Raw genomic sequence first — 25,744 nt, forward strand, 5'->3', positions numbered from 1 at the left:
CAAGAAACCGCGCCACTCCTTCATCATCGAGGCATGTGGCGCGCAGGGTTGGCCGTAGGAGGTGTGGCCGCAGAGGACGTGCGAAAAGAGGCAAGCAATGCTCGTCCGTTATCGATTAATAGCGCCACTGGTTCTGAGGCACGCCGACACGCCGGTCGGCACCGATGCCGTCCTACTAGCTGCTCCCTCGTAGCTCTTTCCAGGCTTTCTGCTTCGTATTGAGGACACTGCGAGAACTGTGTCTTCGTGCCCCACGCACGAATGTAAGTGGACCGCTTACTATCTGTCATACCAATAAAACACTTATACAAGGTGGGAAAGAGACAGCGTTTAATGAACAGAACAAAGATTATCGTTACTACAAACATATTGCTGGTACTGGACCCGCCGTGGTTGCTGAGTGGCTATGGTGTTGGGCTGCTGAGCACGAGGTCGCGGGATCGAATCCCGGCCACGGCGGCCGCATTTCGATGGGGGCGAAATGCGAAAACACCCGTGTACTTAGATTTAGGTGCACGTTAAAGAACCCCAGGTGGTCCAAATTTCCGGAGTCCCCCACTACGGCGTGCCTCATAATCAGAACTGGTTTTGGCGCGTAAAACCCCATAATTTAATTTTAAATTTTAATTGCTGGTACTGGTGATGCCACGAACAAGGTGCTGATCTGTGCAGACGCAAGAAAAGATGAACAATAATTTACAACAAAAATAAGACAGTGTCAGCTTACCCCCGTCGCACTTTGGGCACACGTACACCACTAATGATGATAACTCGAAACAACCGGTATGCATCGAATGGATATTATGGAGTATGATCTTCAATGAATTTGATCATGTCAATGCGTCATATAGTTGGGCGTCACCGTTAGTGTTATAATTATATGAACACGCCCTCAATAGCAACATGGGACCTCATTCCGGTGTTTCTACGTTGTTACGTGCAGGGTCGACCGAACAGAGAGAGAGACAGGAAAAAAAAAAAGAAGATAAACAACCTTGAGCGGCAGTATACAGTGCCAGAAACAATAACTGAGCACACAATCATCGCCGATGCTTTGCTGAAGATGCGACGAGCAGGCACAGACTCCATTCGATAATACTCTGGGACACCTCTGAGCATGCATTCGCGATCGGTATGCCGCAAGATGTCGGAGTGCGCTGCCCTACTGACGTCAGTTTTCTTTTTCTTTTAATGGATGCTTATGAATTCCTCTACGGCCTGATTGTTCTATTTATTCGACTTCATGCCAACGAGACTGAATTGAGAGCAGTGTATCGTGGTATCCGGACGAAGTTGGTATACAACGAGGGAATTTCCGTCTTAAAACATATCCAAATAAACATTGCGTCTTGTCCAAAAGCAGCAAGAAGAGGAATGTTTCTCTCGAAACAATCCGTTCAATAAAGCGGTTCGTTCAAGATTTAAGAAAATACTCTGTCGCTAAAATCTTTGCATGTATTTTGTAATATGACTGAGTTTCTTCAAAACTGATAAAAGATAACCAGCAATGGCATAGAAATGATGGACTGTACAACGGCACTTTTCAGCATACTAACAGTCCTCAGACTGCTTTTTGCGTTCCCCACGCCATAGGCGCATTTGAATGAGAGTGCCATTTTAGGCGACCAGAAAATGCGGCTAAGGAGACAGGCTCGCGAGCACGACTGCATCATTTTTCAACTTACAGTATAACTTAGGAACGAAAACAAAAACCATGGGAACCGCGACAAGCCAATACTTTAAGGAACTCGCCAAGAACAGGAAACCGAAATTTGCTTATATAATAAGGATAGACTGGCCTTTCTATACCGCAATGATTTTGACCACGTGCATTTCTTTTAGCGACTGTTCAACGTGCGCTGAAAGGCAAGTGCATGGGCGTTCCTGCATTCTGAATCCATCGGAATGCCGCTAGCTCGCGGTTCGAAATTATACCACGACCTTGTATGCCCAACAGCACGAATGCTGAGCCCCCGCTGAGCGGTATCAGTTTCTTCTGCTCTCGCTTGTCATTTAACGGTATGCTCACATTGATGCCTCAAGTATAACATAGCATCATTGATAATGATCGTAATTACTGTTATTGTTCCGCATAAACAAAGAGCCGCGGGATCGCCATGCTCTGTCGTGCGTTTAGTCGCACTTGCGTCGCTGCACAGAACACGGAAGTGGGTTTTAAGCTCACAGTATATAGTTGCAACAGGCTTATCTTCTCTTTCTAGCGAAGTGAAGGAGGACTGTTTCAATGGATAAAAGCGCAGCGGTGAAGTCTTTAGAAGATAACCTTAGACCAACAAGCCCGATAACGGCCCAGTCATTGTGTGCCCATGCAAATTAGGGCAACTGCGTTCGCATGGCGAGCATGGAACACGACTGCTTCGAATAACAAATAGTAAGCCTTTGAATAAAACCGAGAGAGAGTCTTCAAGGTCGAGTCCATGTGTATATAGTACGGGCAACGCGGCAAGGAACCTCTTTCACGACCGCGCGTTTTGTGGAGCGAACGACGTAGCGGTCGGACGCATGCAAGCTACGCGCGGATAAACGAGACACTACGTGTGACGGAGTACGAATTGTTGGAGACATCGCGCGAAACAATTACGTTGTCGCGCGCTTTTGCAAGCGCGCTTGCGAGAGCCCCAAGACTCGGCGCAAAAGGAATTAAGTTGGTGCCGGTGTGTGGCGTCCGCTGTACAGAGCGTGGGAACTTTCTCTATAGCTTTGTCGAATTGCATAGATTGGGAAACAAAAGGAGCTTAGCTAACGGCGGTTTATAGTGTATGCCGCACGCGTTTCTTTTGTGCATGCGCTGCTGGTGAACACCCACTGTCTTTTGGATTGCGCTGATACCTACAACGCAACTTGCTGGCTGCGTTGTACGTGGGCACTCATTTTTTGGCACTTAGGCCGCTCCAGGACCGCAACGCTGATTCACGTTGAAGTGTGCACACAGTTGGGGAATAAAGTTCGTTGACCACGGGTAAAGTAAGAGGGCGGAGGGAAGGGGGCGCGGGGGGGGGGGGGGGGGGGGTCTGTTTTTGTGCTGTTTGCTTCAACTTTCAGGATGCACCAGCCAGCCGAGTTCAGTATGCTTACATATATTTCGTGCTTACGACAATATAGTAAAAACATTCCTTGCGCATATTACGCACTGAAATCGCGGTTCATCTAGTATTCAGTACAGACTGAACTCGAAAATGGCCCGCCATAGTTGCTCAGTAGCTATGATGTTGGGCTGCTAAGCCCGAGGTCACGGGATCGAATCCCGGCCACGGCGGCCGCATTTCGATGGGGGAGAAATGCGAAAACACCTGTGTACTTAGATTTATATGCACGTTAAAGAACCCCAGGTGGTCCAAATTACCGGAGTCCCCCATTACGGCGTGCCTCATAATCAAATCGTGGTTCTGGCACGTAAAACCCCATAATTCAGTTCAACTCGAAAATGGCCCCACTTTCCCGCTTATGACCCGAACAAATATCTTTTCTTTAAATGTATGTGTGTGTATGAGAGGTTGACATCATGGGTGGTGACCGCTACTCCTTCTCGCTTATACAAACCGTCCATAGCAAAGATAAGCCGGCTAACAAATGCCTTCGATTAGAATTCGCTTCATAACTTGAAGAAAAAAAAAACGCATGAACCTGGCGAAGGGTGAAGTGAATGAGAATTGAATGAACTGAAGCGCTTGTGAATTTATCGATTTTGTAAGAGCTGTTTACGCGAGAAAACAATGTATACATGATATGAACTTACGAAGCTCCAGATGCAGTACAACATGCATACTGCCTGCTCTGAAGGCAATTAATTTGGGGAATGTGAATTATTCACAAAAAAAAGCTCTCGTAGTATAATTGTTTATAAGAATAAATTTCAATCAAACCTGATGCTCGACATATTGTTAGCGAAGGGGACAATAAGCCCTTCTGAACGAAGAGCTTCATGAATAAGGCGCACTTGCATATCCCAGTTCTTATCGAATAAAACCGAGAAGAATTGAGCAACCGTTTTTGTCATCACTATATCAACCACAATAACCGCCTTACTTGGTTACAAAATGAAAGGCATAACAAATAAAAAGTCATTTTTCCCCCTTACAAAAAATCAAAGCACTTGAAATGCCAGCAAAATATTTGTTCAACCGCTCCACCTGAACGCACAAGAACGGCACGCATCGCACATTAGGAATCGTGAGGACCTTATTACACGCTCTTCTTCCTTGATCTTTTCTGTTTAGTTGTGCTTGATTCTTCCCCTTCCTTTCCGCGTTTCTCTCTGTTTCTGTCTAGTTCAAGGGCACGCGTACGCCGTTTACTCGCCGTGCTCGTCAACGAGATCACGGTCTGCCTCGCGCTTCGTAACATTCCTGGAGGTCTCGGAAACGAAACCTGCAAGGAGAGACCCGGAAGCGGACGAACACGTGCGCTTGTTCCTGGCAAAGTTTTCTGTGTTGTTGCTCTGCGAACTTACGAGAATACGCTCTCTTCCTGTTCTTCGCAAACAACGCTTATGGAGTTGGTTTCTTGCTTTGTACGGCGTAAAAAAAAAAAAAAAAAAAAAAAAAAAAAAAAAAAAAAAAAAACAGGAAGTACGTGCTCTGCCTTTTAGATGACAATTTGCATTCGCGAGATTTAGCGTAATGCAATTGCGCAGTAAATCTACGCGCGCTGTATTGCGTCGTATGCATATAGTTGTAGTGGCACGTACGCTTTTGTTCGCATACGTGTAAAACTAAGTGCGCTGCAGCCATTCTGAAATGAGAGTCATCAGTCTTTGCTCCTCTGGGCTAGTATTCGCAAAAAGTTCTCAGGATAAAACTGTTCGTAAGAGCAGATGCCAGTCAATCGTGAGAAAGAGAATGAAAGCTTTCTCAAAGTTGTTGCGTTTTCAGAGGCCCTCGGTTCAGAGCCTCGCTGGCGGATTTCGTCAAAGCCGGCTCAATAAAGTCCGCCAAGTACCCGGACCTTGCGGTTTGTTGACTTGAGTCAGTGACCCGGTGTCTGGGGGTATAGAGAGTTCCAGGGTATGTGGGGCACGTGCATGTGCTCTGTGCTGGGTCCAAGGCAGTGGCAATGTCTCATATCGGCTTGAGTTGACCCGGTGATGATGAAGTGGTTCTTTGGTCCTGCCGAACTTACGGACCAATCAGAGGAGGCCAGCCAACAGCTCTTACGAATGTGAGATTTTTGGGAATTCGGCCCCTATTCTTCTTCTGTTTACACCAATAACGGAATGTACCTATAGTCGTGCAGCATCGAATGACGCCGCGTTTCCCTTTTTAACGCATGATTCTACTTCAGCCCTTGCCGTGAGTTTGACGTACCTGCGTCCACAAATTCATTTTAAACGCACGTCACTGCGAGATTCAACCATCCTTTACGTTTACAATCGTTTCATAATATAAACTTCCTCCCGCAGGTTAGCTAGCTTACACGCTTTGTGTGTAGCTGATGATCGGCTTCTTATATACCTAAGCAAACGTCCTGGAAGCCCGGCCACACAGCGCGTCAGCTCAGAATGTTACACGCGCTAACCTACAATATTTGAAGGCGGCAGACTTGAGTATACCCGGCTGTACAGACACGCTGCGCCTTGTCTGGGGCGCGTGATTGATCGCAACTACTTTTTATTATCTCTCTCTCTCTCGCTTTCATTCCCCCATCACCCTCCTCAAGTGTAGGATAGAAAACTGCTTTCTTCTTTCTCTTGTGACTACCTGTACGCTGAAATCCGCAACTTAATTGACACGCTTTGCTGCTCTTAAATCTGCTCTTAAATCTCGCACTATAGCAACGTTCTCAAACCCAAATTATCCAGTCGAAACATACTGTTTGTGGGGGAGGTGTGTGTGTTGGGGGGGGGGGGGGGGGGTGATTTCCAGAACTCAAGAGCGGGCAATGATCCCTTCACTGCGCCTGATAACGACGTGCTAGCCAGCCAAAACTGCGCAAGCAGAGCCCAATTAAAGTTACATTACCGCCGTGTTCATGTCACGGCAGACGCTTGCTCCTCCCCTCGTTGTCATCGAGCCTCCCCCGCGTGTGCGTGCGCATTCTATACTCTCTTATTCTGTACACCCCTGCAAGAGGTCCTTCGTGTATACATACAGGAGTTCTCCAAAAGGACGACGCTTGTGTCGCAAAGCTGACCCAGATCTACGCAGCGCGGGCCGTCACAGAGTCAACAAGACCGCGCCAAGGTTAATCTATTGCGTCCTGCTGGACTCCGCGTTGCCCAACGGCGGCCACACTGTTCGCGAAAGGCCTGGAGGCATCGAGAAAGAGACAGCGCTGCCGCTTTCTTTCCGAGTGGCCAGAGTGGGAGTAGTCATTAAGATTTGTTATCGTATATAAGCGTCAGCTCGCTCTCCGCTGCGAGCGTGCGGCTGGTCTTCTGACAAGCCTCGTCGCCTCGTTTGTCGTTCATTCGTCTTCGCGTGAGCTAAGGACGCCGGAGGCCGAGAGACGTATCGCTCTCTCTGCGCACTTTCTTCCTCTACTGACTATATAGTTCTCGATCACGAACCTCAATCGAGCGCTTGTGTTGCTCGGTTGCTTTTCCTTTCCATAGTGGCAGATCCTTAATAACTTCAGGTCCTCGGTGCCCACTCCGGCGTGCGCTGTAAAGCTTTCTAAGGCGGGGCGAACGCTGGCGTTATAACGCTTCTGGTATATCTGCCCAGGATAACGACGAGTTCTCGATACGCGCGCTGTCCTCATTCACTAGAGGTGCGTCTAGACAGATTTTGACTCTTAAATTTCCTTCACTGGCCCTTCGAATAGATAACTAAGCACTCAAAAGGGATCTTTTATATAAAAAAATACCACGCCTTAGATGCTTTACACAACCAGTTTCAACCGACGGATGTACAGTTCTGATGTACAGGATGTACAGGATGACGGATGTACAGACTAACACTCACCCGCTCGAACGACAGACGCAGAACGAAAATGCTGACGACCATACGATTGCTCCCAAAATCTAACCGTTAATTATTTACCCGCAACAATAATGTAACGGTTACTTCAATGTCGAGCGTCGTCACTACGTTTCTTTGATGCTATGGTGGCTGGGGTATCGAACAAGTTTTCCCTATGGCTGACAACTGACCAAGACGTATCAGTAAGTTATGATGGAAATTAAACAACGTCTTATTATTTATGTGACGTTCACCTGCAGTGCCGCGGAAAAATAGAAAAAGAACTGGCATCTCTAAGAAATGCCGAGATGTTAGCATTCGACGCGCTCCGACCGCAGCATTTGATGGCGTGCAATTAAGACGCACGGCAAAGGCAAGCCCAGGGGCGTCTAATGGCGTCTGTCAACAGAACGCACCTAATGGGCGGGCAAAAAGAGACAGCGCAAGATAGCGGCCGTTGCAAGATGATACGAGATGCGGCAACGCGCAGTCTTTTCCTCTCATCTCGACGAACGTGTCACGCGACGTCTTCGGCAACGGCGACCGGATTTCGCTCGCATGCAAACGCGCCGAGCGCGCCTGCTTCGTCAAATGCATAGAGCTTAGAACAATTTTATGAAACTCTGTGCTCAAAGGGACACTAAAGAGAAACACTAATTCAGTTTATACTGGTAAAATATCCTTCAAAAAACTATTTTTTTCGTTCATTTCGCGGTAAGAAGTTGATTACTATAATAGTAAAGAAAATGGAGACCAAGCTTCTTGTTTTCTAATTTCGCGCCTAATCTCAAGCGGCGTTACGTCAGCGTGACGTCGCGGACTTCAAAGTATTTTTGGTGCGATTTGAACCATTGTTTACCACCACATACCGTCAAAACTTACTCAATTCAGTCTTTGCTTCCGTTAAAATACAATGTACTCAATCTTTACAGATAAAAAAAATAACTATAGACCCGAGCAGGCGCCGTCAAAACTCTGACGTCACGGTGATTTGGAGCGGGAATTTCAAGGCGGTGTCGCCATCCGTGTTTCGTTTTTGCATATTTTCTTGTTTACTGAGTCTCTTCTCACGATAAGAGCGTTTATTTTGGTGTTGTAGAAGGACAATTTACTATTATAGCACAAATTGTTATTTTTTTTCCCTCTTCGGCGTCCCTTTAAAATGCAGCGTCTCACAGCTATCGCGATGGAGCGATCACCAGAGCGTTACGCACATCGGCATGGCAGCTCACGTCAGTGCCGTTAATAAAGAAAGCGATTTATACAAAGAAGCCACAGAAACGGAGTCATTATGTAAAACAAGTACGCGTGTAGTCATATGAAACGTTTAATATAAACACATATACTATACCACATTTCTTTGTTTCATAGAGCCTAGAGCCTCAAAGTACTACGACAAGGTTTGAGACTGCCTTCGTCTTTTCCGGTCTTTGTCCAGGTGTGCGCTGTAATTCGTAGTAACTTGAAGTACTAAACGTGCAAATGCGTTAACTGTGCGTTTATTTTTTTTTTTAAACATCGCGCTTAAGTGTGACATGACGTCCACCACTACTTGTTTCCTTTAAATTTTTTTCGTGTCTGTCAGCGCTTTTTTTTTAAGTAATTTTCATCATGCATAGTGCCTTAGCCCACATAGAAGTGAAAAAGAGAATATTAGGAAGCACGTGCTTCCAACCTCTGCACTTGAACTCTCAGTTAAACCTAATCTTATCCACACTATACCACTCAGTCAAAACCTCCGCGCTTACTACTAACGGTGGTGCACCGGCCGTTTGTTCTATACAACGTTTCTGAACCCCCGTTTCATCCCCGCGACTGCCACACGCGAAGCGTCTGACGCGACCGCACGCCATACGATCAGTGTCGTCTGTTTCGACACGGACAAAGCGATTCGTCCCAATGTAGGAGAAGAACAATAGCAGGAAACACGCACAAACGTCCCGGTCTACACGCCTATACTAGGCGCACAAGCAATCTACGTACACGCACGCACACAATGACCAAGACACGAACATATCAACCGACGTAAAAAGAGACTTCACAACGGGGACGTTCGCTGGCGCGCTCCTGCGCGCGTAACGGTCCCGGCCGAGCTTACATGCAGGCGCGCTCGGCCAACAAAGCAAGCGATGCGAGACCCCCAGCGCCTATGAGATCGCGTAGTACGGGTGAAAGTATTGCGTCTCGCTGGCACATAATCGCGCGTCGAAGAAGCGAGCGGTCGCTCCGCGAAGTTGCGATGCGTGGCACCGCACACACACACACACACACACACACACACACACACACACACACACACACACACACACACACACACACACACACACACACACACACACACACACACACACACACACACACACACACACACACACACACACACACACACACACACACACACACACACACACACACACACACAGCGGCCCACATTTGCAAAGGAATGTCTCCTCTCGTTCGCCTGCCGAATTGCAGGAAGTGTCCGCGAACTGTCTGCTGGCAAGCCATCCCAATTTCCTTTCGGTGCTCTGTTTATTTTTTCGTCTTTTTTTTTTTTCTGTCCCCCTTATAGAAAAAAAATTGAAAAATATACGAACATCTCGCCTTCCGTAATCGGATAATAGTATATAGTGCGATGCTCTATTGCCGCGCATGCGCATTGTAGCTGTAGCACGGTCTATAGAGAGTTCATGTGCCTCGATTGCTCGTGAAGGAAAACATTCAAGCTTATTACTTCGTGTCGATCGCGCTCAGTGAAACGAAAGCGATGTTAAGACGTTTTCCGCGGCTGAACAGGCGCATCTTTAAAATAGCACCGTGGAGTGTAACGCAACGGCAGGAGTGGATTTAAACACAGAGGACGCAAGAACGAGGACGTCATGATCAGCTTTTAGTTGTCCCACAGATCAGCACAACCATCAAGTTATTCTCGCACCCACGTTTGGAGGAAGCGCACTTTATTTAGTGGCATTAGACCGCAGGCCCTTCAGCCTCAGGAAGATCTTAGGTCCTTGGCCAACATATTCGTTGCAAAGACGACTGTTAATGGCCCTCCAAAGATTTCTAGAAGCGAGCAATATTCTCGGAAACCATTGAAAAGAGGTGTTTATCTGCGATAAACACACTCTAGGTTTTTTTTATTTTATCTGATTTTGGTCAATTCAACACCTGAGTTCATGTACCTTCATTTGAATCTAATCCGCTCTTTCTTGTGTGGCCTGCTTTTAGTACAGTTACGTGAGCGGAGTTTGTGTTTACTTTAGTGCTCCTTTGTGACTGAAGTTTGTGTTGCTGTGCTTCTGAGTTGACATTCAGTATAAGTGTGGCATTAGTGTACTTATGTGACTGGACCTTGTGTTAATGTGATTTGGAGTCGACTTGTAGATTTAATACGTGTAGGTTAATTCCTTTTTTTTCCATATCTCTATGTGAAGAGGAGTAGCCAGCACCAATTAAAGGCGACAACATCTCCTAAATACCATATAATAATAATAATAATAATAATAATAATAATAATAATAATAATAATAATAATAATAATAATAATAATAATAATAATAATAATAATAATAATAATAATAATAATAATAATAATAATAATAAGAACACCTACGCCACCATCTGTTGGCGCGGCCTGCTCAGGGACTGCAAGAATAGCAATTTGGGCGAGTTGGTCCAAGTTCATTGCGTGATTTTTGCTAACCTTCTTTCGTTACCCTTTTGTTCTCTTTCTTTTTTTTCCCCCTGCACTTCAGTGCTTCGCGCTGCAAAAATCACGTCATGAAACTGAGGCGGGGTAGCTGTAAGGGTTGAGACGGAGTAGCTAGTTTACTCATGATGACAGTGGCGTAGCCAGCAATTTTTTCGGGGTGGGGCAGGCAAGTGTTCTTGCACGTCGCCCTTTGCCTATCGTCGTCCTTTGCCTTGTCGAGTTTAAGAAATACTAACCTTTTGTAACTCCCTACATGCATAGCAGACACGCAGGGCTATGTAATGATGTATCACAGGAATTTTTAGACCAACCACCAGAGCAACTTTCTTGACCTTCCCACGAAAAAGAAAAAGAAAAAGGTCTTTACAGTGTTTCTTAAGACGATCTGCTGAACATTCAAAGCTTCAAATATTTTTCGGCTATACTATGTCAACCGGGCTACCTTTCTGTTTTCAATTTGTGTCGTTTGGATTTTCCTGCGTTCCAAGAAAAAAAAAACGAACTATTGCCATTTTACTCGATTTTTGGTTTACCAAAAAGCACTCGAAGTATCCAAATATTTGAACACTTGGCCGTTTTGGCAGTCACACCACTTCATCGTGTTGTCATAGACTACATGTGAATGCTTAGATCATACAACATGCGTCTGAAAAAAAATATTGATTAGTACCTTCTAGCTCAGCCGGGCGAGAACAATAAATTTTTGGCAGAATGCTAGAAATTTACGGCAAAAAAAGTAAACGTTCAAAATGAGTTTCTAGCTTCAACTAACATGAGCAAAAAGTTTCCACCTGTATCTGCCACGGTCGAAAATACGCTGATAGATTTGTTGTGGAATGACCCCAAGGCAATAGAGAAAGAAAGATAAAGGTTAAAAAGAACGGTGAACGCCGGTCCCGTTTATTCGTTAGCACGGTATAAGCCCGTTGCAATGTCATCTTCAGCTTGGAGTTGAGCATATGAGTAAGATTTACCACGCTTCTTTATAGTGTCATTATCATGTGCACTAGAAAGCCGCTGGACAGGTTTGGTTGAAAGCAGATGCCGTTAATGTAAATAATTTTTTATTGTACTAACTATTCGCAGCCGGTTCAGGTCCTTAGTGCTTTCAGAAAAATTGAAAGCAGACGACAGGCCTTTTACGGAGGAGAAGATCTTGGGCCCGTGGCCTCGTGCGTCTTCTATGTACAGGGCTACAAAGGCGCTGCTGCGCTTTTTGAAGTGCACAAGCCTACATGACCGCCTGTGATGAAACTTAGCGATGAACGCTTGACTGTAAATGTGTGAGTGTGAACTGTGAACTTCTCTCTTCCTTCTCCTCTTTCAATCCCTTCTCCCCCTTCCCCAGTGCAGGGTAGCCTACCGGGCTCAGCCTGGTTAACCTCCCTGCCTTTCCCTTATGACTTCTCTCTCTCTCTTGACAACACCGCAATGAGGAAGCTTGAATGATGAAGTCCACAGCTCTGTAAATCCCAAGCAAACACAAAAAAATTGTAGGTTTAGCGTCTGCACTTGACAGAGAATTTGAAACGAATCAAAACAATACGTTATTGCTATAGTTTACGACGAACTGTGGCTTCCTTTCGTGAATGTGGCAAATGTACGTAATGTCATTCCTAAAATAGTGCGTGACTTTTCTATATGTACTCAGTACTCACTCTCTCCCTCTATTCCTCTTTCTATTCCCCCTTTACATTACCCCCTTTGTAGGGTAGCAAACCGGATGCTCTTCTGGTTGACCTCCCTGCCTTTCCTCTCCTTGCTCTCTCTCTTGCTCCCTACGACTAGAAGAATGCAGTCATTTTAAACGCAAGAACATTAATTCAAATTGGCTAAGCGGTTGTCCAATAAGGACTGCTCTGTGTTCCACATGGCCTTTTCACGGAAGCTGTCAACGAAGTTACATGCGTACGATAGGTTTTTACCCGTATTGTGTATGGTTCCGCTTACTTCTCTTCTATCGACCTCCGATCGGGCCTATTGGCAGATTGCTGCGTACCTAATGGATTGAGAGAAAGCAGCTTTTGTAACTCCTGATGGGCTTTACCAGTCCAAGGAAATGCCTTTCGGTCTGTGTAGTGCCCCAGCCACATTTCCTTATTCATGACTTATTTGTTCACTTCTGCAATTTCAGGGAGTCGAGATCTGTCAGCACTGGATGGTGACATGAAACAATAGTTCTTACAGGCGCGACAATGCTCCCAATGCAACTCACACTGTTAGCAGGTCAGTGGTTTTAAGCCCACGGCTGCAAACAGTAAGCAACTTTTTTTCTTTTTTTTTATTCTTTTTTTAGTGACGAGCAGTTACATGTGGGTGCAAGATTCGGCCGTGTAAGATTGACGATTTTGGCGGGACTGCGACAGATTAGCAAAGACCTCTCTGCAACCAGAGTGGGTGCATCGAGGAGTGCAGTAACTTGCTACCAAATCGCCGTTACCTCATTAATAATTAGCAAGCCAAATGTAAAAGGGAGAATTACTTTGAACAGAAGTTAATATAAAAGGTTATTCAGTAAATTCAAAGTAGAAATAAGGATTCTTAGTCAAGCTATACGTCAATGTGACGGCTAAACTCTGTTTATTAGGGATGCGAGAAAGTTGTAATAGTAATCACATCATAATATGAGAGTGATACAAAAGAAAGGGAAAAGGCAGCTGGGAGGTTAATCAGAACATAAGTTGAGGGGAACGGGAGAAGGAGATGTAGAAACTTAAGAAGAGAACAGATACAGAACATCATAGCCGTTCACAGCTCAGGATCACCTGTAGCACAATAAACATCCAATTGAGGCTAAATCCATTTGTACATACAGGCTTGTTGTCTTTATGAGTCGGTGCAGTGCCTTAGTCGTCTTCTTCTGCGATATCGTATATATATATATATATATATATATATATATATATATATATATTGAGGTCGGCAAAATGATTTGTTCTGACGGGTTTGTGATCAACGAGAGCTAGCGCAGTCATTTGCGATCCTCTCTGTATACTGTAGCGAGGACAGTCACACAGAGCGTGTTCAAGAGTCTCCTCGCAATCACAGTAATCCCGGGTAGCATTGTCGGCCATTCCAAATGCAATATACATTGTGGGTTATGGCTAGGAGAGGGCTTTACGAAATCATCATGATGAAAGAATTAAGCTCTCAGGTCATACGTAAAGCGAGAGTATGCGCATAGAGACCAGATCACAGAGATGGTAATGCTTTGCGGAATATAAGTACAGTCGAGCTAACTTGCGCTCGAAAGAGTGGCTGAAGAGGAAGCGATTTTGGCAGCCTAGAAAGGCGTGGAAGAGACACCACGGTCGTTACAAGCCCGAACGAACTGACGGGCAAAAGTGTACGCAACGCGGGGGCATTACGACGCCAGAAAAGAAAGCCGGCGGTAAGAAAGGACGAAGAGTGCATTCTCTCCTCCCGCGCCGAGTCGAATAGAATATGACCCCGGGGTCAGCGACGTGCATACGGCTCCGCAATTTGGAGCAGACAACGCTCCACGCCGAACTGGACGCCAGAATTGTCTTTTGACTCAACCTTTCACATGCGTCGTTCGGCGCGAACGAAAGTATATACCGGGCCTCGCTAGAAGTGACCCGCACACCTTATGCATGGATCCATCACGAAACTGAGAGCCGTCGTTCCATATTCCCAGGTCGCGTGTCCGATTCAGGCATCAGGAAATGCTAGAATCGACACCGCCGCCATCACTGCGCTTTCGGCCCTCGCGTACGTGCATGCGCCTACTGGAACACGTATACGCAGGTTTTTACGACGTGCACGCGAGTGAAAAGCACGTCACCAGTTTCGGCACGCAGCGCTTTTATACGCTCCAGCTTCTCTATGGTTGTATTGTGTGAATGTGGAGGCTATATATGCTGCCTCATGGTGCTAGCGAGACTGCACTCGCGATTCAGCCCCGTCGCGAATGGGCACGCGGCGCAGGTACAACTCACATTTGCATAATCTCGAACGCTATTGGCTGACGCCAGCTGTAACGTACGCTTCAGCGTCATGTCTGGGTGATTAGGAAATTCAGGCCTATAAAGGGCAGACGTAGTCAGTGCTAGGCGGATGTAGTTCCGACGACTATGTTGCCCTGTTGTGGACTTATTTAGTGTGATGACGATTATAACGGCTCGCTAGTGAAGCTGCATGCCAGTTAGAAACCGTGTTTGTGCGCTAGTATACAGTCGTGCGAATCCAGTGTCCACTCATTTTAAATAAACTTTATAGCTTCATAACTCTATAACACTACAGATCGTGCTGCCGTCTCCGTGTCCTCGCGGGCCATTAGCCGTCACTATATGAGCGACTTATTGAAATTGCCTTCCTGAATTACAGCTCAAACCACGAGAGCATCGATAGCCTGTTCGGGCGAGAAAAAATCCAGAAGACCTACCCTGTACACGCAAAGGTGAACGCACGAGAACGATCAACCAGGAAATAGGAGACGTCCCTGTATACATAAAGCTGTTCGCAGCGACAGCTGTATGTCTAGCTCGAGAGACAGAATGAAAGAGAAGGAGATTGAAAGAGAGGTGTGTGATATCTATACGAATTCCTGGTCAGCTGAATTCAACTGAGGAAGGAGTATATACAAAAGGACGAGACGATATATAAAAGACAATCGACGCGCGAGCATGCGCTGCCTGTCGGCATAAGCGGAAACTTAGGTCAGTGAACTTTAAGATGGAGTCCTTGCCGAAAATTTCGAAGTTTATGTGTGCGTGGCTGGACGAATCGTCATGGGAGGGCGGGGGGGTGGGGATATATGACACGTATGAATTTTTCTATACATATCGCGAAAGTTACTCTCTCCAAATCTGAAGTGATGGGGAGAGATGGTATAACGAGTTCTCGCAGCCTGATAAGCAACAGCGTAATCCAAGAGGCGCTCGCCGTGTGCGAAAAGGCAGCCAACCATGTATTTGCGCATTTAGCGTCGAAAATTGAAGCCAAGCACTCGTTACCGTGAAGCGTATCATTACCGCAAAAATTATACGGTAGGAAAAAAGAAATGCCGGGGCCGCATACGCTGCAGCGTTTTGCCACAGATACCGGAAGTTGCTTGCATGACGCGCCGTGACATTTTGAGTTCGCGGGAAACCTCATATACGGCTTGCTTTGTTCGAGTCGAACTTCATTTCCGATTCGGTTGTCATGCCTGGTTGAGCACTCGCGCCGGGCGTTCATGCGTGGACTGACCACTCACACACGTAATAGGTCCGGCCCAGCGGCTCAACACAATCCGCAGGCACATTGGTGGGCGAATGTCGGGCGCTCGCAGGGGGTCAGTTGCCGCTATAGCCGCTGAAGCGAGATATTCAGAAACAAATGCTCACCTTGAATGTCTGGAACCGTCGGAGGCGGGAGACATTAATTTGCCTGAGTTAGGGTAAACTAAATGAGACTATGGACAGGCATATTACTCATTCGGAACTTTCTCTTCATCTGCTAGCAGAGAAAGACTGGTCGGAGCAGAAAAGTTTTTATTAAAGTTTATTCTCTCTCTCTCTCTCGGAGCAGAAAATGTGTACAAGGTTGTGTTTCTTTTGTTTTTGTTTTCTTGCATTTTATGTTACTATTTTCGCCCGTCGTGCTCTTTTCCCTGAATTACGGTGCATAGTACATTATCCTGGGATTCCAAACCCTTTAGGATTAGGTCATGTGGAAGGACGCTTAATAATTATAATTAAGGGTTTCAATTGCGATGGCTGCATTGTGGGCTGTGAGAAATAGCGGGGTGGACAGCTGCTGATTAGTTTTTAATCACTTGCGTTTTCTTTTTAGTTTTTTTTTTTTTTTTTTTTTTTTTTTTTTACATATCGCATAGTTTAACTCCGTTAGCTGTTTTTGCAAGTTTCCCCCATCTGAATACGGCAGGAGCGGCACGAGATCTATCCTCCGATATAGTTCGAATGAGTGCGGTCTAATTGAAGAGAGAGACAGAAGAAAGGGGAAAGGCAGGGAAGTTAACCAGATGGGAAGATCCGGTTTGCTACCCTACGCTGGGGAAAGAGGGGAGGTAAAGTGACAGCAAAGTAGAGATAGAGAAAGGCTCAGCATAATACTGTACCCACTGAAACATGGTGTAGCGAGTAGGTAATTACCGTTAAAGGTCTACGGGTAGTAGTGGTTATCTCACGACTACCAGCTTGGTTTGGCCAATTGAAACGTGGTCAGAACCGCAAGCAACGAGCCGGGCTGTCTAAGATACCTTTAGGTGGTCAGTGCAGATGTTCGCGAACTCCATGTTTGCAAACTGTATATATCACCGCGATGCCGTGTATCTGGATCAGATATCTACGAGCTCACCACGCAATTGCAGATTCGCGTGGTAATGCGCGCGCTGTGTGAGTTATCTTCCCTGAGAGTGTTAGCGTCTCAGTTTTGTCCAACAACGTCTACACTGGTGCATGTTGTCTATGTAAGTACGCAGGTGTGAAATCGCCATGATGCTGGCGTGCGAGAAATTGTGCTTATCGACTGCCGGCAATCGTTCCCGCATGGACGACTCGGGAAACTCGGCAGTCGGTCACTCACGTACGCTCGCTTACAAGGATCCCCACTGTACGAGAAGGGGGGGGGGGGGGGGCAAGGTGTCTTGCGTGTGTAATAATTACACCACCTCCATGTGGTTCTGTGATAAAACATGCCTAGCTCACGCCCGTCTCCTCCGTATCATGTACCAGAGAGAGATAAAACACTGCAGGCACACGATTACAGGCGATCCCAATCCCCGCACAAGATCTGCACCAGAGATTGCAGCGCACAAAGTGTGCTCACTCAATACAGAGAAACGCGGGCACACACGAAGTGTGTATATATATATATATATATATATATATATATATATATATATATATATATATATATATATATACCCGTGGGCACCTCCGCACGCTTAAATTTTCTATTTCGAAAGTAGGCAGACAATACGCGCGTCTTCCGAGGTGGGAGTCAGCCAGAAACCGTTGGGTTTATACACGCAGTCTCAAGGGACGAGCTCAGTCGCGAAATGACCCAAGCGCTTCCCCGTGCGACGCGGGCGGCCGCTGATCTCTTCTGCCAGGTGTATGAAAGCGACAATGCTCTTGCAGCTCGGCCGAGAGAACGTTTTGCCCGTGGATGATCGCCTCTCGTCGTCGTAGTTTGGGCAAACAATCGTGCCCATCACGCCTGCGCCCCGAGATAGGGGCGTCACCTCTAGAGGGGAACGAATGGTTGCGCGTGGGTGGAGGTGACTTAGGTTTATTGCTTTATGATGATAGGGGAAAGGGAAAGGAAAGTAGGGGCATGGCAGTGAAAGCTAAACGTAGGCACGAACGATGTCAAGAGGCGCTAGACATAAGCGCTCCATTTTGACGCCTCCGCATTCCCCATACACGCATACCGTATTTGGTTTCGAGTCTGTGGCCTTCTCTGCTTCATCAGATTCCTTTGAAGGCTTTTGGTGATAACTGTAGTAGCTTCAACCAGAACAGAGCTTGGTGCGCGTTGGAAGTGTCGTTATCACTGGGCTGTTGTGAATTAAATCTGTCTGTCACATTCACAGCATTTCGTAAAACCCGTGCCTCTTGGAGGGAACGGAATTGGAGGGAACGGAATACGCCATTTCAGTAGCCAAGCCAACTAGTCAAAACATATGCTCTTCCTCATTTTCACGTATATAGCAAGACGTCTGCGAACATCTCAGGAAATACCAGCGTTGCTACAATTCGTGATTCGGTTGCCTCGAAGCTGTGTAGAAAACTACCGCTTCCACGTAGTTGTCAAACACATGCAGTGCAGTGCACTCAGCATCGTGAAATATCTCTTTTTCATCTTCTTAGCGGCATTGCACTGTGGCCGCTTTTAACAAGCAAATATGGCTTCTTTTCGGAAATCTGGATTGGAAATTGCTTCGATTAATTATCTAAATGTATCGCCACAGCTTCGTTAAGTGTTAAAAACAGACGTACGGTACTGGTTCTGAAGATAGTGGGGTCAAGGTCCAAGGCAATATGAGCCATTGTTTATGTGACACGGCCATAACAAACGCGCAAAAGCGGTATATACGTCTACGGTCAGTGTACAAACAAAGCAATCGCAATATAGCTTTTGTCGTTTGCTGGGAGGGCCAGTGGAGACTCGCACGGCACACGCCGTCCATTTATTTTCCTATTCGAAAACTCCGGGCACTCTCTATTGTCTTCGACACCACGCTGTCACTGCGGAGCCCATCTGTGCTCCGTTGACCTCGAGAAGTGTACATATACGAGTCATCTCGTGCGCCTTGTGTCGGTTACGTCGTGATTTCAAGGAGGTCGGTGGGTGCATACGTTCAAGGTTACCTTGCTCGCGTTCTATGTAGACTCCCTCTGATTGTTTCTGCGGGGGCGTTCGCTACAGCTAGAACTCGGAAAAAACGATAAGAGAGGCTTTAGGTGGCGAACACAGTCACCCGAAACCGGCCTTCCGAGCTGCAGGCACTGCCTACATCGAAACCAGGACGAGTGGTTCAAATCGAGCACTGAGCGAGTCTCTGGAGACCTCGCGTTCGCTTTTCACGATTCCAAGAACTTGCCGTTTTGACAACTGCCCCCAAGGCACTAAGAAAAAAAATTTAACTAATAAATGTTCATTAATTAATCTTCTGAAGCTCACGTTATGAGCGGCAAAGTATGTCCGCACATAGATTTTAGTTGATTTCGAATGTAATAAGCAAATGCACATAGATAATGTGACGCAAGCATTCATAAAGCTAGACAACGAGTATTCATCGAAACATTCCCATATCAGCTTAGCAGGCAACGAGACCGCTGACAGACTGGCGCGCAAAGCACTGCATTTCAAACCAATTCGAAGAAGGCTACGCAGGACGCACAAAGAGTCATGAAAAAGGTCATCCTAAGCCCCCTTCCTTTCTTGTGGCCTCCACCGAATCAACCTTGTGTGACTAATATACTTAAAAGAATTGATACCGCTACAAGGTAAGCGCAAACTCCAGCTTGGCTATGCAAAACAAGAGTTGGCCCATCATCGTCGTATGTGCATTGTCGAGTTCTTAGTGACGCTGAACATCACATACTAAAGTGTCCTGAATATTAAGCCCCACGTAAAATAATAAAAGATGAAATCAAGCGCAAGACGGCACCACACTCGAACGCAAGTGATCTTTTGTTACCGCGAGAACATCGGATATTTAGGAGAGAGGTGCTTCAGCCCTTTCTAAAGTTTATCCGTGATACACGGTTGGATAGTGAATGGCGAGCCGTGTGGGTCGTCGTGGTTCGGAAAACGCGCAACGTATTGGGCTCTGCGTCAACTTGTTTTTGATAGCTGGTGTTGTTAGCTGGACTGTTCAGTGTACTTTTCATACCGTATTTTCGTTTGATAGTTGTCGTTTGGGTAACGCAATTGCCGGCAACTTTTGCAAGGGTACGTCCGCCTGCAGCAAGCAACACCTCTCCTCCTCCTCCTCGAAGCATTTTCGGCATTGCAAGAAAGGGTTTCGAAGCAACCAGATAATAACACTACTCCGCAAAACACTGCAGTTCTATTCCGTACGCAACGGCAGCCGACGATTCACATCGATAGAATGTCGCTTGCCACGTGCGGCTGCTTAGGATGCAGAGGGCCTCCGAAAACCAACCCGCGTAATTTGACGCAAGTCTCGAAGGACACTGCTTGAATTTAAGACCTCCGAAAGATGCCGTCGGGTGACGCACCACATCTTGGAGGTCATGTACCATTTATAAGTAGTTGTGCCGTCTACTGTAAGGTGGCGCCACATGGCCAAAGCTGGCGCAAAATTGGCGCGAATTGGCGCAGCTGCGAACAGATGATTCCAGCCGCAGCATCCTCACGGCAAACGAGGAGGAGGGAAGAAAGCGAAGGGGGAGAATTAAATAAGGCGTAAACAATGAAAAAGAAGCAAGAGAGAGTGTGAGAGAGAATAAAGGAATCAGGAGGTGGGATGTTAAATAATGATGGGCCGGCAAACTTTAAGTATGTACCAGAGCATACTCTTGAAGGCCAAGGACACTCGCCGAAGCACAACGGAGTTTTGAAGCACGCGGGGGCGGCGGAGGAAGGCACATTGCACGGCGGGTTGTTCGAGGAGGATACACGGAAGTCATCGCCAAAGAAGCGTGAGTTGTCTCTTCAGTAAAGCGATTAACTCAGGAGTGCAACGAGTAATGGCGCGTGAACGAAACGCAGGAAATGTGCGCGTAATCGCGTACCGCGACTATGTCGCCTGCTCTTGAAAGCACGTCGAGAACAGGAAAACGAGGGAGCATTGACGACAAGAGAGCATTGATGACAGATCATGCCAGAGCGTAGTAATGTATGAATCCGTAGCCCATGCTTTTCGAAAAGGGCCGGGAGTCGATAATGAAGTACGACGAATAACCAAGTACGGTAGTCATCTCAGATACAAGTGCTTGACAGCAAGCTGATCCTGTGATTCTGATTCGCCCAATGCTGACCACGCCCACGCGCACGTTGCTAAGTTGTACGGAAAAAAAAAAAATTTTGTGACAGAGAAGGAACAAAAGGTAAAAGAAGGACAGGGAGGTTATTCTTGTAGTGACAGACATAACTAAATGTCGTTGATGTCATCAAAAATAGTAGCAATGACAAACACGAAGGAAAGCAACGTTTTCAGGTAGGGGCTGAAATACGGACCGCAGAAGACATTGGTGCATCTAACTTATATATTTAAATTTAAATTCATATTTAATTATAAAAAAAAAGAAGTAAACGTAGAAGTTGTATTTTGGACGAAGCCTGTAGTCGGCAAAGACGCTGGTTTTACGTACCGGCAGAATATACCGTGCGACGGCGTGCGTCCTACTTGGTTTCACAAAATTCTTATTTTGCTTTTTCTGCGTGGCAGTTTAGTAAGGCTACAAAGGCAACTCAGTGTCCTGTACTCGCTTTTGTGCGTTCCTTTTAGTGTGCAGAACTTCTGAAACGTCCACTGTATTCAGTGTTTTTGAATGTTTCCAGTGCTTTTATTTATTGTTTGCCCTGCGGCGAGGTGTTGCCAGCGCACTTACAGCGCATTTATAGTCGCCAACATCTCCTTTAAATTCATAAGAAAAAGGAAATTAAGAAATTTTCTGCTTTGCACTTCTGTCCAGACGTACGAAAAGAAGGAAAAAAGAAAAGTATAAACGCCTAATTACGACAGTTAAAAAAGATTTCATTTCGAATTGCAAACTACCGCAAATTTTGTCTAACCACACGTTCCCGTAAGATCAGAACATTTTCCTGCAGGTGTGGAATGCATAGTACTGACGTGCCAAAAAAGTGTTTCTGAATTGAAGATTAGCTTCGGCGTTTTACTCAATTTTTAGGTTCCAGGGGAGCGCTCGAAAACTAACGACGTGTTTTCGTCCGGGTAGTAAACGATTCAACGCACGCAGGAGGTGATCGAGAATATCGAATGTTCACTCGTGGCGCGCAGGAACTATAGTGCACACTGAGAGTGTTCCAAGGGCAGGTTGTTTACAGTGACCGACCCAGACCGAAACTGGAGGGCGCGCAGGGGCCTTGGCCACACTCGGCGCTCTGCCTGCATTCTTCGACGCACCGAGAATGTCCATGGAAGCAAATTGTGACGCACAGTGCGACATTCATTCGGAGAGCGAGCCTGCACGTCGTGAAACGGCTGCACGTACGCAGCGCGTGCCGCGAAGGCCCTCGGCAACATCCGAGCACAAGTTGCCTCGCTGTACATACTTCGAATAGTAGTGCATGGCCACCGTATTTCATACAGTATGAGTAACAGCATTCCTGTTCGTTGAAGGGGCGTTAGATCAGAATTTTCGAGGCCGGCGTTGCGGAAGCGGGCACCCAGGGAAAACGAACAACGACGGAGAGCGTGCTTAAAGGAGAAGCACGCTTGTAAGGGAAAGCAGCCTTTGGGAGAAAGACGCATCAAGGAAGAAATTTGCGTCACGGAGAAGCGCGTATACAGGGTAGGTCATACGCAGTCGGAATTTTGTTTCGCGGTAGTTTTTCTCAGCCAGCTCTTAATTACAGAACGTGTTTGCAGGTGGCTCTTTTTTTTTCTTTTCTTTTTTAGTCTTTCGTAGGAGTTTGGTTTCGCAACAAGTTGATTTGGGCAAGTTTGTTCATATTGAATATAACGTGAAGCAGCGCGAAGGGTCTTTCGTACTTGTAGTATCCCTGTGCGCATGCCTGTCGATCCTGATGGTTCTTCTCGTGTTTTCCACAGATTATAAATGGCTGGTGCTTTCTCGAATAAACTTCAGTGGGCAGTTAGCGCTCGTCCTGTCGTGGTTGTTTTCTTGTACCTGTCTTTGTCACTTCGCGCTGCTTCAAGTTATATTCAGGATATTTTCATAGCGAATAACAAACTTTCGGTGAACTTCCGACACCCCTCGCATGGCTAATCCTCTCTGTCCGCAGTGCGTACCATCAGCGGCTTCCCATGCGATTACCTTAATCAAAGACGCTTATTCCTGCTAGCGGTCCACCGCAACCTCAACGTGTTCCCAGGCAACGTTACTAGATTAGCTTCAGTTTGAAAGCTGCGCGGCGGCGCGTGTCCCCTTTCCGTCTCCCGCCGCGCGGTGGCGCTAGTCACACGCTCGGCCTAGGGTGCCTCGATGCCAGCGCCGCCGTTCAGGGTGGTGCCAACCTTTGACCGCCCCCGCGCCGCCGCTTTCTCGCTGCGACGCCATATTGTGTCACAGCGATCCGTTGCGATTGCTTGGTGCCGGTGCTGAGTTCGAGGCACAGTGCGCGCGGATGCTTCGCGGACGCTTCTGCTTGCTAGACAGTGTTCAGCCGCATGACTGACAAGCTATCAAGTGCATCGTGTCGACATGACGGGCTGTTGTGTTCCCAAGTGCGCCGGATCGACGCGTAAAGGACTGCGTTGTTTTCGCTTCCCCCGGGACCCAGAGCGACGGAAGAGATGGGAAGCCCAAGTAGAGCGCGATCACTGGAAGGCTACGGATAACTCCTGCATTTGCGAGGTAAGTGTCAAGAATGTTTAGACTACCGCACCGTGTTTTCATTTAAATAAGAAAGTATTATCTGATCCTCGCTCACGTACCTACGTTCGCTCACGAACTAAGTAAGCATTGCACCGATGCTGTCTGAGTAGCGTATGGTTTGCGAGCGCGCGTCGCATAGGCTTTTTTTCGTTTTGATGGGCGCAGTCTGTACCCTTATTTTAAGGACTGACGAAGATGCTTAGCCGCGAAATAGTTTTACATTAGCTACGAATCGTCACGTAAGCCACCTATTTTCCTTTTTCACGGGAAGCACACATCGTGTGTGTCTCTTGTTTCTTTTTTTTTTTTTTTTTTTTTGGTACTGGTTATTTGGGACTAAAGAACGCAGTGCTTCGTCTGGGGAGAGCGGCTGTTTTGTACGTGGTAAGGGAAACATTGTGATTTTCTCTGATTTCTCAGGAGATATCTTGCGGACCTCAGGGTGTTACGTTACATAGCTGATTTTTTAGACTTGTACATATTTGTAGCGTGGTGATCGTAAGCCGATGGTCATTCGTGCTCATTCCCGATCGTAGTGGGTACTGTGACGGTCTTTAAATGCCTGTGCACGGTATGCCCAGGTGTAGTAGAGTTAAAGGGCATCATGGGACCAAAATGTTTCAGCGCTTTCTGGCATGGTGTCTGTTGTAGCATGTGCATTTCTTCGAAACGTGTGAAGCGAGGTAATACAGCATTGCTTCTGCTAAAATTTATTTTTAAGCACTGTAATGGGTTCTCTGTATTTACAAGGCAACTTTTCATATCAATAATCACTTTTGTTGTTTTACCTGTACTTAGAAACACTTTGAAGAGGACCAGTACGAGGGAAATCGACAGGATGGGCGCCGTCTGTTAAAGTCAACAGCCCTACATCATCATGGACTATATTTTCGAAGTGAAAAACATTGCTAATCTGTATTTGACTGTCTTAGTTTCATTTACGGTTTTTGTACGTGATATGTATGCAGTGTTGTTTATTTTTTCAATGTAGTTATCAGTGTTCTAATGGTTATTTATGAAATGTTCTGTACTCACCATCGACGTGTTTGGCTGATGCGACGTATTCGATGGTAGCTGATGTATGTATTCTGGCTGGATATCTGGCTGGATATCTTGATTAATATTACCCGCGGTTGCGTTTTCTTGTTTGCATTCTTGTTTTCGATTTATATTGTGTGCAATAAGGTTGATGTACTCACTTGAACCCCCCCCCCCCCCCATGTAATGAATAAATAAAAAAAACTCTATCCCGAATTGTGTGTCGAGCCTACCTTGCGAATTAATTTTTTTATCTCGTCTTTCAACATAACCTTCAGGTGCCACACAGTACATATAATTTTTCATGTACATATCTATTTCATGATTGATTGTGCTAGACATTATAAGTAAATGTATTTTGTGCATCGTTTGATTTCTTGTGTGTACTACGCAAGATTGACACAGACAAGTTACGTTACATTTTTCTCTACAGCACTAACTAAACCTTATTTTCACATCGCAGTTATTTTTACACCAGCTTAATCCTGTCAGCACACAGTTTTGTGGGCAAAAAAAGCAAAAATTGCGCGTAGATATCGTCAAATAATTGCAACGAACGCGAAGAGCACGCGCAACGCAAGGGAAACTAACCGCCCTGCGCGAGTGGCTGGCCTACGGTAAAGGAGGCGTGACGTGTAAACCAAATACAACAGCGAAAAAGAAAAACTTCCCACACACATGGGGTCGCAAACCTTATATACCAAGCATCGAAGCGCAAAAAAAAAATAGTGCGTATTTTAAACATACACACGGCATATTAAATGTGATTGAATTAGGCAACTTGGGGCATGTTCCCGGCGCCATACATTTACGTCTTCGACCTTCGACGAGTTAACGGCCATTGGTTATAAAGATATGCAGATGGGACACTGATAAAAATATCCTCATCAAGGCAAAGCACTTGGAAGCGCGCCGCGAGTAACACTTTATGAACGCAAGCGTAGCTGAGTCTCAGCTCGTGTGACACAATATGGCGGCGCCAGCGGGGTGTTCTCCACCCTGGACGGCGGCGCTGGGCATCGAGGCACCCTAGATCGGCCTAAATACCCGCT

General features: G+C 46.3%; 1 protein-coding gene across 3 annotated transcripts in view; it reads right to left on the reverse strand.

The window, feature by feature from the left end:
- Positions 1-25,744, reverse strand: part of LOC119456229 (isatin hydrolase) — a 343,203-nt gene that overhangs the window by 28,979 nt on the left and 288,480 nt on the right. The gene's annotated exons all lie outside the window — the stretch shown is intronic.

Source organism: Dermacentor silvarum, chromosome 6 (assembly GCF_013339745.2).
Source record: "Dermacentor silvarum isolate Dsil-2018 chromosome 6, BIME_Dsil_1.4, whole genome shotgun sequence".
Lineage (NCBI taxonomy): Eukaryota > Metazoa > Arthropoda > Arachnida > Ixodida > Ixodidae > Dermacentor > Dermacentor silvarum.